Consider the following 15,113-nt stretch of genomic DNA (forward strand, 5'->3'; position numbering starts at 1 on the left):
TTCCCCATCTATTTGCCATGAAGTGATGGAAAAACACACTGGTTCCAAATAGGAAAAGGACTATGTCAAGGCTATATATTGTCACCCTGCTTATTTAACTTCTATGCAGAGTACATCATGAGAAACGCTGGGCTGGAGGAAGCACAAGCTGGAATCAAGATTGCTGGGAGAAATATCAATAATAGATGACACCACCGACATGGCAGAAAGTGAGGAAGGACTAAAGTGCCTCTTGATGAACATGAAAGAGGAGAGTGAAAAAATTGGCTTAATTATGAACAATGCTATATTTCTGTTAGGAAAGAATGAGGGCAGGAGGAGAAGGGGGTGACAGAGGATGAGGCAGTTGGATGGACATCTCACAGACTCAATGGACATGAGTTTGAGCAAACTCTGGGAGATAGTGAAGGACAGGGAAGCCTGGTGTGCTGCGGTCCATGGGGTCGCAAAGAGTTGGACAGGACTTAACAACTAAACAGCGACAATTTCACTCTCAGAGGTATTCCAGTTAGACGGTAAGTTATCTAGATATTCTACTGTGAACCCAGTCTAAAAGGGTCAAATTTTGCTGGTTTTATATATTTGAATAAATCCTTGAATCTTTTCATATCAGGAGCTTCCTATGTTTTTCAAATCACTGTTTTCTTACATGGTAGGGGAATGTCTGTTTCTAGAGTTTTCAGGCCCTCACGTATAAATTGGAGAAGGAAACGGCAACCCATTCCAGTACTCTTGCCTGGAGAATCCCACCGACGGAGGAGCTTGGTAGGCTACAGTCCATGGGGTCATAAAGAGTCGGACACGACTGAGCGACTTCACTTTCACTTTCAGGTATAAATACCCAATATAGAATGAAAGCATTGGTTAGATATCCATGCAATTCTTTATCCCTTAGTTCTAAAAAGAAATCCTACAAACTGTATCTTGCTCCAAAGTTAAGTGTGGTTTTCTCAGTTCCCCCAGGCAGGGATGGTCCTGGGACCCTTGCTGTTCCCTGCCTCTGTCCCTCTCCTTCCCTCAAGTATTGTCTCTTCTTGTCCCTATGCATACAGCGCCCTCAGATTGTTCTCTGGGTTCCTGCCAGTCTCTCACTAAATGTCTTACTACATCCCCTCAAAGTTCAATTTTTCTCAATTTTTTTTGTCCTCAGATGCGTTTTAAGAAAGCAACTGAACGCCCTCACTTCCAGTAATCATCCTAAGCCTTATTAATGGAGGTGTTTGGGGCAGGAGGACATTTCCTAGGCTGTCTGAATCACAGAGCTCACAGGTAAGGCCAGTCCCCTGTAGGGTGGGGTGTGAGGAAAGAGGCAGAGGGAGGGGAAAAGATTTCTGTGGAAACCCCTGACTGCTGAGAGGAGTTGTCTCCATGCCTCGACTTGGCCCTTCTCACCTGTGGACTGCTTGCTTCCATGGAAAGGGTTCAGTCACAGCAAGAAATTCCCTGGAGAGTGGGAATCACAGAAAGGACTGAAGAGAGTTGCAGCATGGCCTCTGGCGACTTTTTCTCTCCTTGCGGACTTGCTCCGTCCTTCTCCCCCACAGGGCATTCTTCTCTGTGACTTTACTGTCCTGGAGGGACGTGACCTGGGCTGGTGCTTGGACATCAAGGCTCCTACATGGCTCCCTTCTCTGGCCACCTTCTACTTTCTGCCACTCACTGCTCTTTGCCTGCTAAGTTGCTTCAGTCATGTCCAACTCTGTGCGGCCCTGCCAGGCTTCTCTTTCAATGTGATGCTTCAGACAAGGATACTGAAGTGAGTTGCCATACCCTCCTCCAGGGGATCTTCCCAACCCAGGGACTGAACCCACGTCTCCTTTGTCTCCTGCATTGCAGGTGGATTCTTAACCACTGAGCCACTGGGGAAGCCCCCAGGACGGCTAGCATTCATCAGTTTCTTCTTTCCATGTAGGTAGAACCTATCTCCCTATTGAGAGATGGAGTCTATTCCTCTGCCCCCTTGAATCTGGGTGGGCTGGTGATTTTTAAGAAATAGAATACTGTGAAAATGATGCCTTGCAGCTTATACCTGAGTCTCTTGAAACACTAGCTCTGGGAGAAGCCAGCACCTGTGGAAGTTCAGCTACTTCAAGACCACCATGCTGTGAGGAAGCCCAGTCTAGCCATATGGAGAGATGCTGTGCCAGCCCCAAGCCACTCCAGACATCCCAGACCAAACACCACAGAGCTGCATGAAGAAGCCTTCAGATGAAGTTGGCCTTGGCTTTAGACTGGCTGCATGATACCAGAGACCTCAAGTGAGAACCACCCAGTTGATCCTATCAACCTCCACAGCCATGAGAAGTAATAATAAATTATTGTTTTACTCTGCTAAGTTATGGGGTGGTTTGTTAAGCAGCACCAGATAACTGGAACAGTGAGTAAGGGTGCAGTGAGGGCCAGGGGTGTGGCAGGATACCAACAGTAGGCTGCAGGACAGCACACGGAGTGAAAGAAAAAGCTAATGTCTAGGCCTCCGAAAGGACACTCCATTGATCAGGTGACAGGGAAGAGGGGACAGTCACTTCCGAGCACTGATCTCTGTTGCTTTTTTCCTAGAGTCCCTCCAATCAAGAGTCAAGTTCTCAAGAGGGGAGGAGTCCTGTTATCCTAGCATGTGTCAGTGGCATCTTGAGCCAAAGGCAACAGGTGTCTTGACATCTTGACTGACAGTAAGACACTATAACTGCCTAATAGAGAAGGTAGTTCTTAAAAATTAAAAAAGGAAAAAAAAAATGAAGAAGGAAGTGATGTGAGGGGACCAGGATAAAGGGGAATGACCACTGGGAGTTCAAAACAAGGTCTGTTCACTTCACACGTAACTCTGCTGCACTCACCCCCCCAGTTCACTTTGCTATCTCCTAGTTCTCCAGTTATCAATTCTGAATCCAGGACAGGAATCTGATTTATTTAGTTCATTTTTTCAAGTCTGGCTACATAGGCGCCTGGATTGTCAAATGGTCAACTTCCCATCCTTTGGTCTCCAAAGCTGTAGCAAGATGGGAGGGCTCAATCATATGTTACAAAAACCTCACTGTGCCTCCTGGGGAAGGGGGCATGGGAGGAACCATTACCTGCAGAAGGGGATGTGCCTGGGCAAGAATCCCATACTGACCACATAGGGAGAGTTTATGATAATGGACTCTCGGTTGAAGTCCAAGCCTTACCACTGGCAAGACTCTACAGAAGCTACTCAAACTGTGATGGCCAATTATCTTCTTTGTGATCATAATACCTACCCAGAGGCTTTTTGGGAGGAGCATATATCAGCACACTGGTGGCGCAGACAGTAAAGCGTCTGTCTACAATGTGGGAGACCCGGGTTCGATCCCTGGGTTGGGAAGATCCCCTGGAGAAGGAAATGGCAATCCACTCCAGAACTATTGCCTGGAAAATCTCATGGACAGAGGAGCCTGGTAGGCTACAGTCCACGGGGTCGCAAAGAGTCAGACACGACTAAGCAACTTCACTTCACCTGATATATGAGATTTTAGTGGTGGTATCACATCATTTCATCATTTTTATCTAAAGGTTGAGGTCAGCTACCAAGTCTGATGCTTAACCCCCATTGAAGAGGACAAAGACCTTTGGTGCAGCAGTTCCTGCATGCCTCTGGTCAGTACCTCCTCACCCTTGCCCTTTTAATGCATAGTGATTTCTAGCAGCTAGTCCCTGCATCTCTTTGTTGTTGTTTAATCATTAAGTTGGTTCTGACTCTTTGCAACTCCGTGGACTGTAGCCTACCAGGCTCCTCTGTCCATTGGATTTCCCAGGCAAGAATACTGGAGTGGGTTGCCATTTCCTTCTCCAAGGGATCTTCCAGACTCGGATTGAACCCACATCTCCTGCATTGGCAGGTAGATTCTTTACTGCTGAGCTGCCAGGGAAGCCCCTGCATCTCTTTACTGAAGGGCTTTCTTTGTGTCCTTAGGTGAGTTCTACTGAAGGCAGAAGTGCAGGGAATTCGTAACTTCTCCCTCCCCCAGCAACACCCCTCCGACGCTGTAGGAAGCTGGTGTATAAGTGCCCTTGCCCATTGGGTGGAATGCTTCAGCGACATAGGTGTGCCTGCATCATTTCCTAGAATATGATGATGGACTCTAGGAAATTCCATGGTAATTTCCAGAATTCCTCCAAGGGATCAAGCTCCAGTTGTCTACAGTGGTAGCTTGCTGGATGATGCATCTGCAATTAGGGGCTTATCCTACCCCATCTCACTTCCCCACTCCCACAGGTGTTTCCTAGCATCCTATATGGAATGAACTACTTACTTACATGCAAATTCTTGTCTAAGGGTCTGCTTCTGGGAATACTCAAACTAAGAGAGAGAGAGGAAGTTTCCCTAGTCTATGACAAGAATGGTCCCAGCTTCTGATATTTGTCCTGTCCTGGTTCCTGAATTTCATGGGGACAGTCCTTAGAGCCCCTGGACTGCAATCCTGGGCCCCATGGTCCTCCAAGAAGTGCCCTCTTCTGTTTCCCACTGAGACCTCTGCAATCTTGGCCTTAATAACATTCTTTGAGTCCTCCTTCCCAGCTCTGTGTTTATAGGAGATGGGCTATGGTCCACTAAGATGCTTCTCAACCTGACTTTCAGAGGAGGGAATAAACCTCTGAGGGCTGTGAGACTTTGGAAGGGGCTAATCATATTAAGAAGAGGTGGCAAGAATACACAGAAGAACTGTATAAAAAAGATCTTCACGACCAAGATAATTACAATGGTGTGATCACTCACTTAGAGCCAGACATCCTGGAATGTGAAGTCAAGTGGGCCTTAGAAAGCATCACTATGAACAAAGCTAGTGGAGGTGATGGAATTCCAGTTGAACTGTTTCAAATCCTGAAAGATGATGCGCTCAATATGCCAGCAAGTTTGGAAAACTCAGCAGTGGCCACAGGACTGGAAAAGGTCAGTTTTCATTCTAATCCCAAAGAAAGGCAATGCCAAAGAATGCTCAAACTACCGCACAATTGCATCCATCTCACACGCTAGTAAAGTAATGCTCAAAATTCTTCAAGCCATGCTTCAGTAATACATGAACTGTGAACTTCCAGATGTTCAAGTTGGTTTTAGAAAAGGCAGAGGAACCAGAGATCAAATTGCCAACATCCACTGGATCATTGAAAAAGCAAGATAGTTCCAGAAAAACATCTATTTCTGCTTTATTGACTATGCCAAAGCCTTATTGTGTGGATCACAATACACTGTGGAAAATTCTGAAAGAGATGGGAATACCAGACCACCTGACCTGCCTCTTGAGAAACCTATATGCAGGTCAGGAAGCAACAGTTAGAACTGGACATGGAATAACAGACTGGTTCCAAATAGGAAAAGGAGTACATCAAGGCTGTATATTGTCACCCTGCTTATTTAACTTCTATGCAGAGTACATCATGAGAGATGCTGGACTGGAAGAAACACAAGATGGAATCAAGATTGCCAGGAGAAATATCAATAAGCTCAGATATGCAGATGACACCACCCTTATGGCAGAAAGTGAAGAGGAACTAAAAAGCCTCTTGAAGAAAGTGAAAGAGGAGCATGGAAAAGTTGGCTTAAAGCTCAACATTCAGAAAATGAAGATCATGGCATCCAGTCCCATCACTTCATGGGAAATAGATGGGAAAACAGTGGAAATAGTGTCAGACTTTATTTTTGGGGGCTCCAAAATCAATACAGATGATGATTACAGCCATCAAGTTAAAAGAGGCTTACTCCTTGAAAGGAAAGTTATGACCAATCTAGATAGCTATTCAAAAGCAGAGACGTTACTTTGCCAGCAAAGGTCCATCTAGTCAAGGCTATGGTTTTTCCTGTGGTCATGTATGGATGTGAGAGTTGGACTGTGAAGAAAGCTGAGCACTGAAGCACTGATGCTTTTGAAGTGTGGTGTTGGAGAAGACTCTTGGGAGTCCCTTGGACTGCAAGGAGATCCAACCAGTCATTCTAAAGGAGATCAGTCCTGGGATTTCTTTGGAAGGAATGATGCTAAAGCTGAAACTCCAACACTTTGTCCACCTCATGTGAAGAGTTGACTCATTGGAAAAGACTCTGATGCTGGGAGGGATTAGGGGCAGGAGGAGAAGGGGATGACAGAGGATGAGATGGCTGGATGGCATCACCGACTCAATGGACATGAGTTTGAGTAAACTCTGAGTGTTGGTGATGAACAGGGAGGCCTGGCGTGCTACAATTCATGGGGTTGCAGAGAGTCTGACACGACTGAGCAACTGAACTGAACTGAATCATAGCAGAAAACTCATCACGTTGTTCCCTCTCCCCTTAATGTGAATTCTGCATTTAACACAAATAAATGTGCTTTAAAAATATGCTTGTTTTATTATTGATCAGATAAAATTTATAGCTCAATAAGATGGTCCATGCTTAGTCTTGGAATTGATTTTCTGGTAGTTCTCCAGGTTCTTATTTTGACCTATTGGAGAAGCCTGGATCATAGGGTGACTTGGGACCTAGGTCTTTCCTAGGCTATTTACTACCCCAGAGGAGGGCCAGGCAGGAGCCAACCCAAGAAACAGTGGGGTTTCCTATTTCCAGTCTGGCCTCACCTGGAGAGAGCTGAGCCAAGTGATTTGCTTCTTAGGCGCTGGTGTGCGGACATAACTGACTGCTCCCAAGTCTCACACTCAGTTCTTTTCTCCAAGGCAGACTTTTAAAGCATAAGAAGTAACAAAGGTCTTAGTGTTTCCTCTCTCTAGTATCTCCTGTCTCTTGGAACCACTCTTCTTTTTGGAAGACGACTGGGAGAGGGGAGGGACAAAAGGAAGAATTTGGTTTCCTTGGTGATCCAAAGGATGGTCTCAGCGCATCTGCCTTCCTTAAAGACCTTATTAACATCCCTGCCATGTGCTATGAGAGATTTAACCCACTGCTGCTCTTCTTTAAAGATGAAAAAGAACTCCTTTGCTTTCACTTTCTGAAAGCAGAATGCCACGAAAATTTAGTATTTGTTGAAAAAGATATTAATAAGTTCATGACCTCTTGTCGATGCCTGGGTGGCTGGACGGAAGCGGTTACAAGGAAGTGGGTAGCCCACCTCAATATGTCTTGGTGAGGAGTCATGAGGTGGGGGCTTAATCAGCTCTGGGGGCCCAAGAATGTATCCTATTTAAAAATGCATGCAGACAACATGTTTAACTTACTTTTTAAAATGCTTGGGGCTGGTGCATGGGGATGACCCAGAGAGATGTTATGGGGAGGGAGGTGGGAGGGGGGTTCATGTTTGGGAACGCATGTAAGAATTAAAGATTTTAAAATTTAAAAAATAAAAAACTAAAAAAAAAAAAAACCTGATTCAAGAAGCTAGTGAGATTTTTTTAAAAAAATTATATTATTGAAGTCTAGTTGACTTACAATATTGTCAATTTCTACTGTACAGCAAAGTGATTCAGTTATATAGTCTTTTATATATTATATAATCATATATATAGCTTATGTCTTATATAATCTTATATATAGATTCTTTTCCACATTCTTTTCCATTATGGTTCAAAATATGACAAATAAGCTTATCTGCAAAACAGAAACAGACTCACAAATATAGAGAACAGAGATTGTGGGATTTGATTTCATGTTATCTGGTAAAGCCAATGTCAGAGTCCTCTTTTTTCCAATTTGCACCCAAAATTTTATTCAAAAATAATGTGCTATGGAGTAACAAAGGATAAAGTGGAGAGAAGGTGGAGTTGATGAGCTAATTAAATGGCCTTTATGCCTTTTGCAAGCTGGCTAATTTACAGTTGAAACTTCACAACAGGCTCATTCTTCTTAACAACATCTGCATTTTATAAGGCACTCTGTGACAGCGGTTCTGCCATTATCTGCTGTGCATTTTATAATATGTGCTGTGCTGAGCGCCCAAGGCATGGTCAGAGAGGGCCTTCTTTCCACGGTGCGGTGATTAGATTTATGGCCCGGTCTCCATCTGAAGAGAGATTAGCAGGACTAAGGCTGTTTAGTTTGGCAAAGGCGAGAGGAGCAGGGGATGTGATAGGTACATTATAGAAAATGATAAATGAAGAAAGGGAAGACTTTGGGGGCCCCTCATTTGCCATTGCAAAGACACTTAACACACTCTGGTCTCCACCCTGAGCATGTCATTAACCCGGGTGGTTTGAGGTTTTGGAAGGAGCATAGGCAGGCAGAGAGATAGCCTCAGGGAAAGGCACTGTACTGATGGGAAATGTCTGGGCCGATATATTTATATGAAATAGCACCTATGGTTACATTAGCAAGGATCGGTTTACCGGGGCCATCCATCCTACTTGAGGGCATGGTGACAAGGCTGGCTGTGCTTCTTGCTTCCCCGGGGAGGGGCCCCAGACGACTTGGCACCAGTCCCCTCCACAGGGTGTCTGGGTTTCCAGCAGCCTTTTCTCCGTAGGAGATGGAGGAGGAATCCAAGCACTGAATGGATGCAGGAATCTGGGGGGCTGCGGGATGCTGCCAGTCCTTAGGAATTTAGTAAGGGCCACTATCAACTGGGCGACTGAGACTGCTGGCCAAGTGGGAGAGACCTGAAAACTGCTGTCTTTTATAACTCACCTGGGACTTCCTATATCTCTGGCTCCAAAGGGAACCGGATCCTTTAATCCCTGCAAGCCAGCTGACTCCCGAGCATTACCTTGGATGGCAGTTTTAGCAGTGGTTATCAGTGGCAGGGTCTTGGGGCACGTTCCTAGCTTCTTCACTGACTCCTTTTGTCATCCTCAATTTCCTGGTTGAAGACTGCTGTCCTAACCCCAGGCTCCCAGAGGCTGGGGGTGGGAATGGTGGAGGGTCAGTCTGTTAATGTCTGACTAGCTCTTTGAAGTCTGCTCTGTGTAAGCAAAGCCCCCTCGGGGCCCTCGTGCTGTAAACAATTCCAAACTGACCACCGCTGGTGAGTGAATTCTTCACCTTCCACCCTTCCCCTCCCAACAGCTCCTGAAGCAGCTAAAACCTCCTTTGCCAAACTGACTTTCCGTGACTTCCCCCTTCCTTCCTCTCTGTCCCTCCCTACCTCTTTCCCTTCCTGCTTCTTTTTTCTTTTCTCTCATTCTCGTTTGTTTGTTGCATATTTGGTTTCCTATTTTGCGTAGGAATCTTGATTCAGAGCTTCCTCTTGGATGTGTATGGAAACATGTACCGAGGCAACCAGTTTGGCTGGTGGATCTTTCTTTCTCTGAAATGGAAATGCAATGGACTCCAAACCTAAACGGTGTTCCTCAGACATCTGATGTTCTGGGGCAGTAGAAAGAACAGTAGGAGGAAAGCGCTTTGATTTTTTTGTTTGTTTCTTAGTTCTGTGGCTTTGAGCAAGTCGTCTGAAATCTGGGTTATTGTCTTCAGCAGGAGGCAAATACCCATGTCCTATCTGAGATACACACACACACACACACACACACACACACACACACACACACAGCCACCCAGAACCACCTTTTCTGGAGATACTGAAAGGGACATATATGGGAAATTTGGATGCTCAGTGGAGGGGCTGATGGACCCACCAAAGAGTGTATAAGACAGAACATCTAGACAGCAAGCCATTGTTAGGCATTAAATGGCTTGGGAAGTACTATTTTACAATTTGACCCAGATGTGTTATTTATTCTTGTTGTTGTTCACTCGCTTAGTCATGTCTAACTCTTTGCAGCCCCATGGACTGCAGCATATGCCAGGCTTCCCTGTCCTTCACTATCGCCTGGAGTTTGCTCAAACTCATGTCCATTGATAGTCATAGTAATTAATTGCAAAATCATATGCTGATGGGCTTTTGTAAAGAGAAGAACTGATGAAGGCAGTGGTAAAATAGATTGTGTAGGTGTGTGTGTGCTGTGTGTTCAGTCACAGCCGACTCTTTGCGACCCCACGGACTATAGCCTGCCAGACTCCTCCAGGCTCCTGGAATTTGCCAGGCAGGAATTCTGGAGCAGGTTGTCATTTCCTACTCCAGGGGATCTTCCCAACCCAGGGATCGAACCCTTGTCTCTTGGGTCTCCTGCATTGGCAGGCGAATTTATCTTTAGCCAAACTTAAAAGGCCTAATGAAATGTGTTATGTAAGGGCAAGATCATGATAGCCACGTGTGATGTACAACACATGGAGACTGCACTTTATTAGCCTAGACTCTTGACATTGGGCTGCATTTGTGAATCAAGCTGGTTCAAAGGACAGTGAAAGATCTGGAGTCAGCTAGCACAGCTCTGCTAACTTCAGGCAGCTAACTCCTCTGAGCTTCTCAGTTGTCCAAACAGCTAATACTTACTGGGCACCTTCTGTGCACTAAGCATCCTTCTTAGCAAATATTATTTAATATCACAATAACCCATATGGCAGGTACTATGGTTATATCTGTTTTACTGATAAAGGAAACTGAGGCGCCGGGCATTGAGAAACCTACCCGGGTTCAAATAGTTTGAATGTGGTGCTGGCAGGGTTTGAGTCCATAACACACCCACCATGGTCCTAACCTCATACTTTAGTCAGGATTCTAAGAGAAACAGAAACCAGTAGGATATGTAATACAACGTTTCCTATGAGAAACTACTCATGCAGTTATGGAGGCTGACAAGCCCCAAGATCTGCAGGGTAAGTCAGCAGATCATGGTTAAATCGAATGCCAAATCTTGAGCTCCATTCACATAGACTGGCCTGTTGTGTTAAGCTAGCTGACCTCTGCAGATGTACTCCCTAAGAGAGAGGAACAGTATTTCTAGAGGCAAACTATAATATCTCCTCCTCAAGGCATTTCTACTTTCCCCTTCTCAGTTCCTGGGCTCCCCCTTCTCCTTGCCCATCTCTGAGGCTCTAACCAGGAGCCCAAGCTGGGCTGAGGTGACAGAAAGTGTAACAAGGACAGTGAGCCAGCTGCCTCTTGTCCTGCTCACAAGGGGCGCTGATTCCTGGGCCACCCACTCTGGTTTTATTTACTTCCAAGCCACAGTGAGGTCTGGGAGTCGCTCCCAGGCGGGGCCTTCTCCCTGGTGAGCAAGTCATCTCAGGGGGCGGGAATCGCCCAGGGCAGTGCCTTTGAGAGATGTGGCTGACTCTGTTTCAGTTCTCCGGGGTGGTCAGCCTGTAATTTCAAGATTTACTGGCCTCACGGAGATAGCCGCAAATGGGGCAACGGCAGTAATTACCAGAGGCTGCTCGGCTAATCCTTGGTTACAAATGTTAGTTAGAAGCTAAAGAAGATTCATGCAAGCATTTCCTGGAGTTCGTGGGCTCCGTGTCCTTTTTGCTTTTCTTTTCCTCTCCTTAAAAAGGGAGAAAAATGAGAGAGACAGAGAGAGGGAGAGAGGGAGGGAGAGAGACAGAGAGAGGGAGACTGATTCTTATTTAATTTTATTGTGGCCACTAGGAATTAACGTCTTTGAAGTCCAAATTATTTTAATGCTTTTTTAGCTTTGTTTTATATTTGGAATTGGAAAAAATTAGGAAGCTGAATTCCTAAAGCTCATGAGAACCAGTGTTGTAGGTTTTGCCAGTTCGTGGCTGAAGATGGGCTGAACAGAATGATTTGGGGGGAAATGTCTCCAAGCTGAGTAAAAGAAATAAAACTTCTGGGACTCCTGCCCTCCTCGGAGAAGCCTGGAACGTGAGTGCCTGCCTGCTGCTGTCCTGCCGGCTGGAGGGAGTAGCTTCATATTGTGTTCATTATCCTTAGAGAATCCTCCCTCCGGGACAGCAGTATTAACACTGTGTGCTGTGTGAAGGTGACAAGAGATGGCCTGGGTCTCCTAGAGATGGTCCTTGGCCTTTGCCAGCCCACCTGCTATCCTCGTCTCGGCCTCTCTGGAGGCAGTTAGAGGTCATTCGCTAGGCCCAGGAGGGCTCTGCCCATAGAACTGACCCCAGAGGAAGAGAACAGCATTGGTTGTTTTCCTCCAATTCCTATTTTCCTGAAGTTGCAACTTACTGCAGGCTCTTTTGCTCCTGAGGGCTACACAGACCTCCACCCCTCCCCAAGACCATGTCACAGCACAGGCATCACTGGGAGGCCTCTCTCACAGGTCAGGCCATCTACACTCCCTTCATTTGGAAGGGCCATCACTTTATAAAGCCTGGTGGTTTTAAGACTCCCTCCAAAAGATCCATGGTGTCCACCATCAGCCCTGGAACAGGCTATTTCCACCTCCCTACCCATGGGAGTCTGCCTCTCCCGGGCAGCATCCTGTCTCCTGCCAAGTGCAGCCTCCCAGTGAGGCTCCAAGAGGTATTTTCCTCTTCCATGGGACAAGGCAGCATAGTTACCACAATAGTGGTCGTGACAATAAACTCCAGCATATTCATCTGACCCTGGAGTAGAGCAGGCACCCAGGAAGGGAATGGAACTTCCCTGAGAATGTTCTTTTCCCCATAACTAGAGGATACACTCAGAGAAGGCAATGGCACCCCACTCCAGTACTCTAGCCTGGAGAATCCCATGGACAGAGGAGCCTGGTAAGCTGCAGTCCATGGGGTAGCTAAGAGTCGGGCACGACTGAGCGACTTCACTTACACTTTTCACTTTCATGCATTGGAGAAAGAAATGGCAACCCACTCCAGTGTTCTTGCCTGGAGAATCCCAGGGACAAGGGAGCCTGGTGGGCTGCCGTCTATGGGGTCGCACAGTCAGACACGACTGAAGTGACTTAGCAGCAGCAGCAGCAGAGGATACACTGATGGACTAGACTAGAAGGAGAAAAATGCTTTTTACTGAAATAACCAATGTTTTCCTCTTTGCCTGAGTAAGCACTTTCCAAAGTGGCAATTTCCAAAACTTGAGCAAAGCATATTTATTTTGTCTTGATCAAAGTGAGCTTGTGCATGGTCTCTCAGGACAAGACAACTTCTCTGTGATTTGGGGTGCCTTTGCCAAATGCTTGGAAACAAGGTGAATGTCTGTGGCACAGAAGTGAGGGCACCTGTTTTGAGGCAAGCAGTTCTGAAACCTGACATTGATGCTATCAGTTGTCAGCTGAGAGGTCCTGAGTAAGCTATGCCAGCTCTCTGCACCCCAACTTTTCCATCTGCCACTTAGGATTGATGGTGAGTTGTGCCCAGGGTCCTGTGAGGATCATAGGTGACGGACAGATTCCAGCATGTGGCCCAGTGGACAGTGAATGCTTAATAAATTCTAGTTGACCTGTTTAGAGTAAACGGATGCCCTGTCTCTCTCAGCCTTCTAGCACTAAGCACTGGAAGCCTAGTGTCCCCTGCAGGGACTTCTCTGGTCCAGGACAGCTCCCCAAACAGTCAAGTGAGTCAAGTGAGTTTCTATTAAAAGCAATGCCAAACTTTTAACCCCCAATCCACTTATTAGCAACTGAAGCTGAATCACCTTTTCTTACTGTTCCTCCCTTCCTTCTTAGCTACCAAATCTCGTTGCTGTTTAAACTTTTACATATAGTTAGATAGCATCACTGACTCTCTAATGAACATGAATCTGAGCAAACTCCAGGAGACAGTAAAGAACAGGGAAGCCTGGCATACTACCGTCCATGGGGTCGTGAAGAGTGGGACGTGACTTAGCCACTGAACAATGACAACAAACCTTTTACATATAGAAAGTGAAAGTGAAGTCGCTCAGTTGTGTCTGACTCTTCGCGACCCCGTGAACTGAAGCCCACCAGGCTCCTCCGTCCTTGGGATTCTCCAGGCAAGAATACTGGAGTGGGTTGCCATTTCCTTCTCCAGGGGATCTTCCCAACCCAGGGATAGAACCCAGGTCTCCTGCATTGCAGGCAGACGCTTTAACCTCTGAGCCACCAGGGAAGCCCTTTACATATAGTATCTCATTTAATTCTCAAGTAACACTTGTGAAGCACAGTGATTAATTTTATGTGTCAGTTTGACTGGGTCATGGGTGCTCACATATATAGTCAAACATTACTCTGGGCATATCCGTGAAGGCGTTTCTGGATGAGATAAACGTTATTGCTGTTGCAGAGTGAGTAACGTAGATCACCCTTCTAATGTGTGTGGGCCTCATCCAGTCAGTTGAAAACCTGGATAGAACAAAAAGACTAACCCCCCTTTGAGTAAGAAAGTACTCTTTCTCCTGGATGGCCTACAAACAGGGACATCAGCTTTTTCCTGTCTTCAGACTCTAACTGAAACACTGGCTCTTCCTGGGCCTCCAGCCTGCTGGCCTTCAGCCTGGAGCCACACCATCAGCTCTCCTGGGTCTCCAGCTGCTGGCTGACCCTGCAGATCTTGGGGCTTGTCAGCCGCCATAACTGCATAAGCCAACTTCTCATAGGAAAGCTTGTATTACATATCCTACTGGTTCTGTTTCTCTGGAGAACCTTGACTAATGTATGAGGTTAGGAGCCTGGGAGGTGTGTGTTAGGGACTCAAATTCTGCCTGCACCACATTTGAGCTGTTTGAATCTAAGTAGGTTTCCAACGCCACTGGCTTCAGCTTCCTTATCGTAAAATAGATACAACAATAGTATCTGCCACATGGGTTATTGTGATATTAAATAATATATACTAAGAAAGATGCTTCATACACAGGAGGTGCTCAGTATTAGCTGTTTAGACAACTGAGAACCTAGGAGGAGTTAACTGCCTGAAGCCACCTAGCTCCTGATGGAGCTGCGCTGGCTGACTCCAGACCCTTCTCTATCCTTTGGACCAACTGGATTCACAAATGCTGCCTTCACCATGGAGTGGCCACCACTCCTGGAGTGGTCTGACTGGGGCAGAGCTGGGCTCAGATCGCCACTGTTCAGCTGCACGGCCCTGTGGGTGGCCTTGCTGTGGGAGCAGCTATTCCCGGTAGCTCCCACCACTCTCTGAAAGGCTGAAGCGACCGTCAGCTTGCCTTTGGCCTTCCAGCAGCATGTTTTTGTTTCTTCTTCCACCTTTTGCCCTCCCCTGCAGCCCTCTGGCCAGCCAGCTAGAGTTTTTTTCCCAGCTGTGTTAGAAGCAGCGCTCCAGAGTTATGGTGTCGGCTGTATGGCCCATGGATTGGGTGGATCAGGACGGGGAACAGAACACACTGCTAGGTCCTGGGGTAGGGGATGTGAAAGGAGAAAAACCCACAGCCCAGCTCTTGAGGGGCCACAACCAAATGGGAGACATAGGGCAGGCCACAGAATAGAATGGGGTAGTCTGGGACACA

The 15,113-nt window shown here is 46.5% G+C and overlaps 1 long non-coding RNA gene across 1 annotated transcript; it reads left to right on the forward strand.

The window, feature by feature from the left end:
* Positions 789-2,326, forward strand: LOC102187863. The gene is made up of 3 exons (XR_310237.3): positions 789-831; positions 1,151-1,269; positions 2,051-2,326. It is a non-coding gene; the product is annotated as an uncharacterized LOC102187863 (long non-coding RNA).

This window comes from Capra hircus, chromosome 8 (assembly GCF_001704415.2).
Source record: "Capra hircus breed San Clemente chromosome 8, ASM170441v1, whole genome shotgun sequence".
NCBI classification, from domain to species: domain Eukaryota; kingdom Metazoa; phylum Chordata; class Mammalia; order Artiodactyla; family Bovidae; genus Capra; species Capra hircus.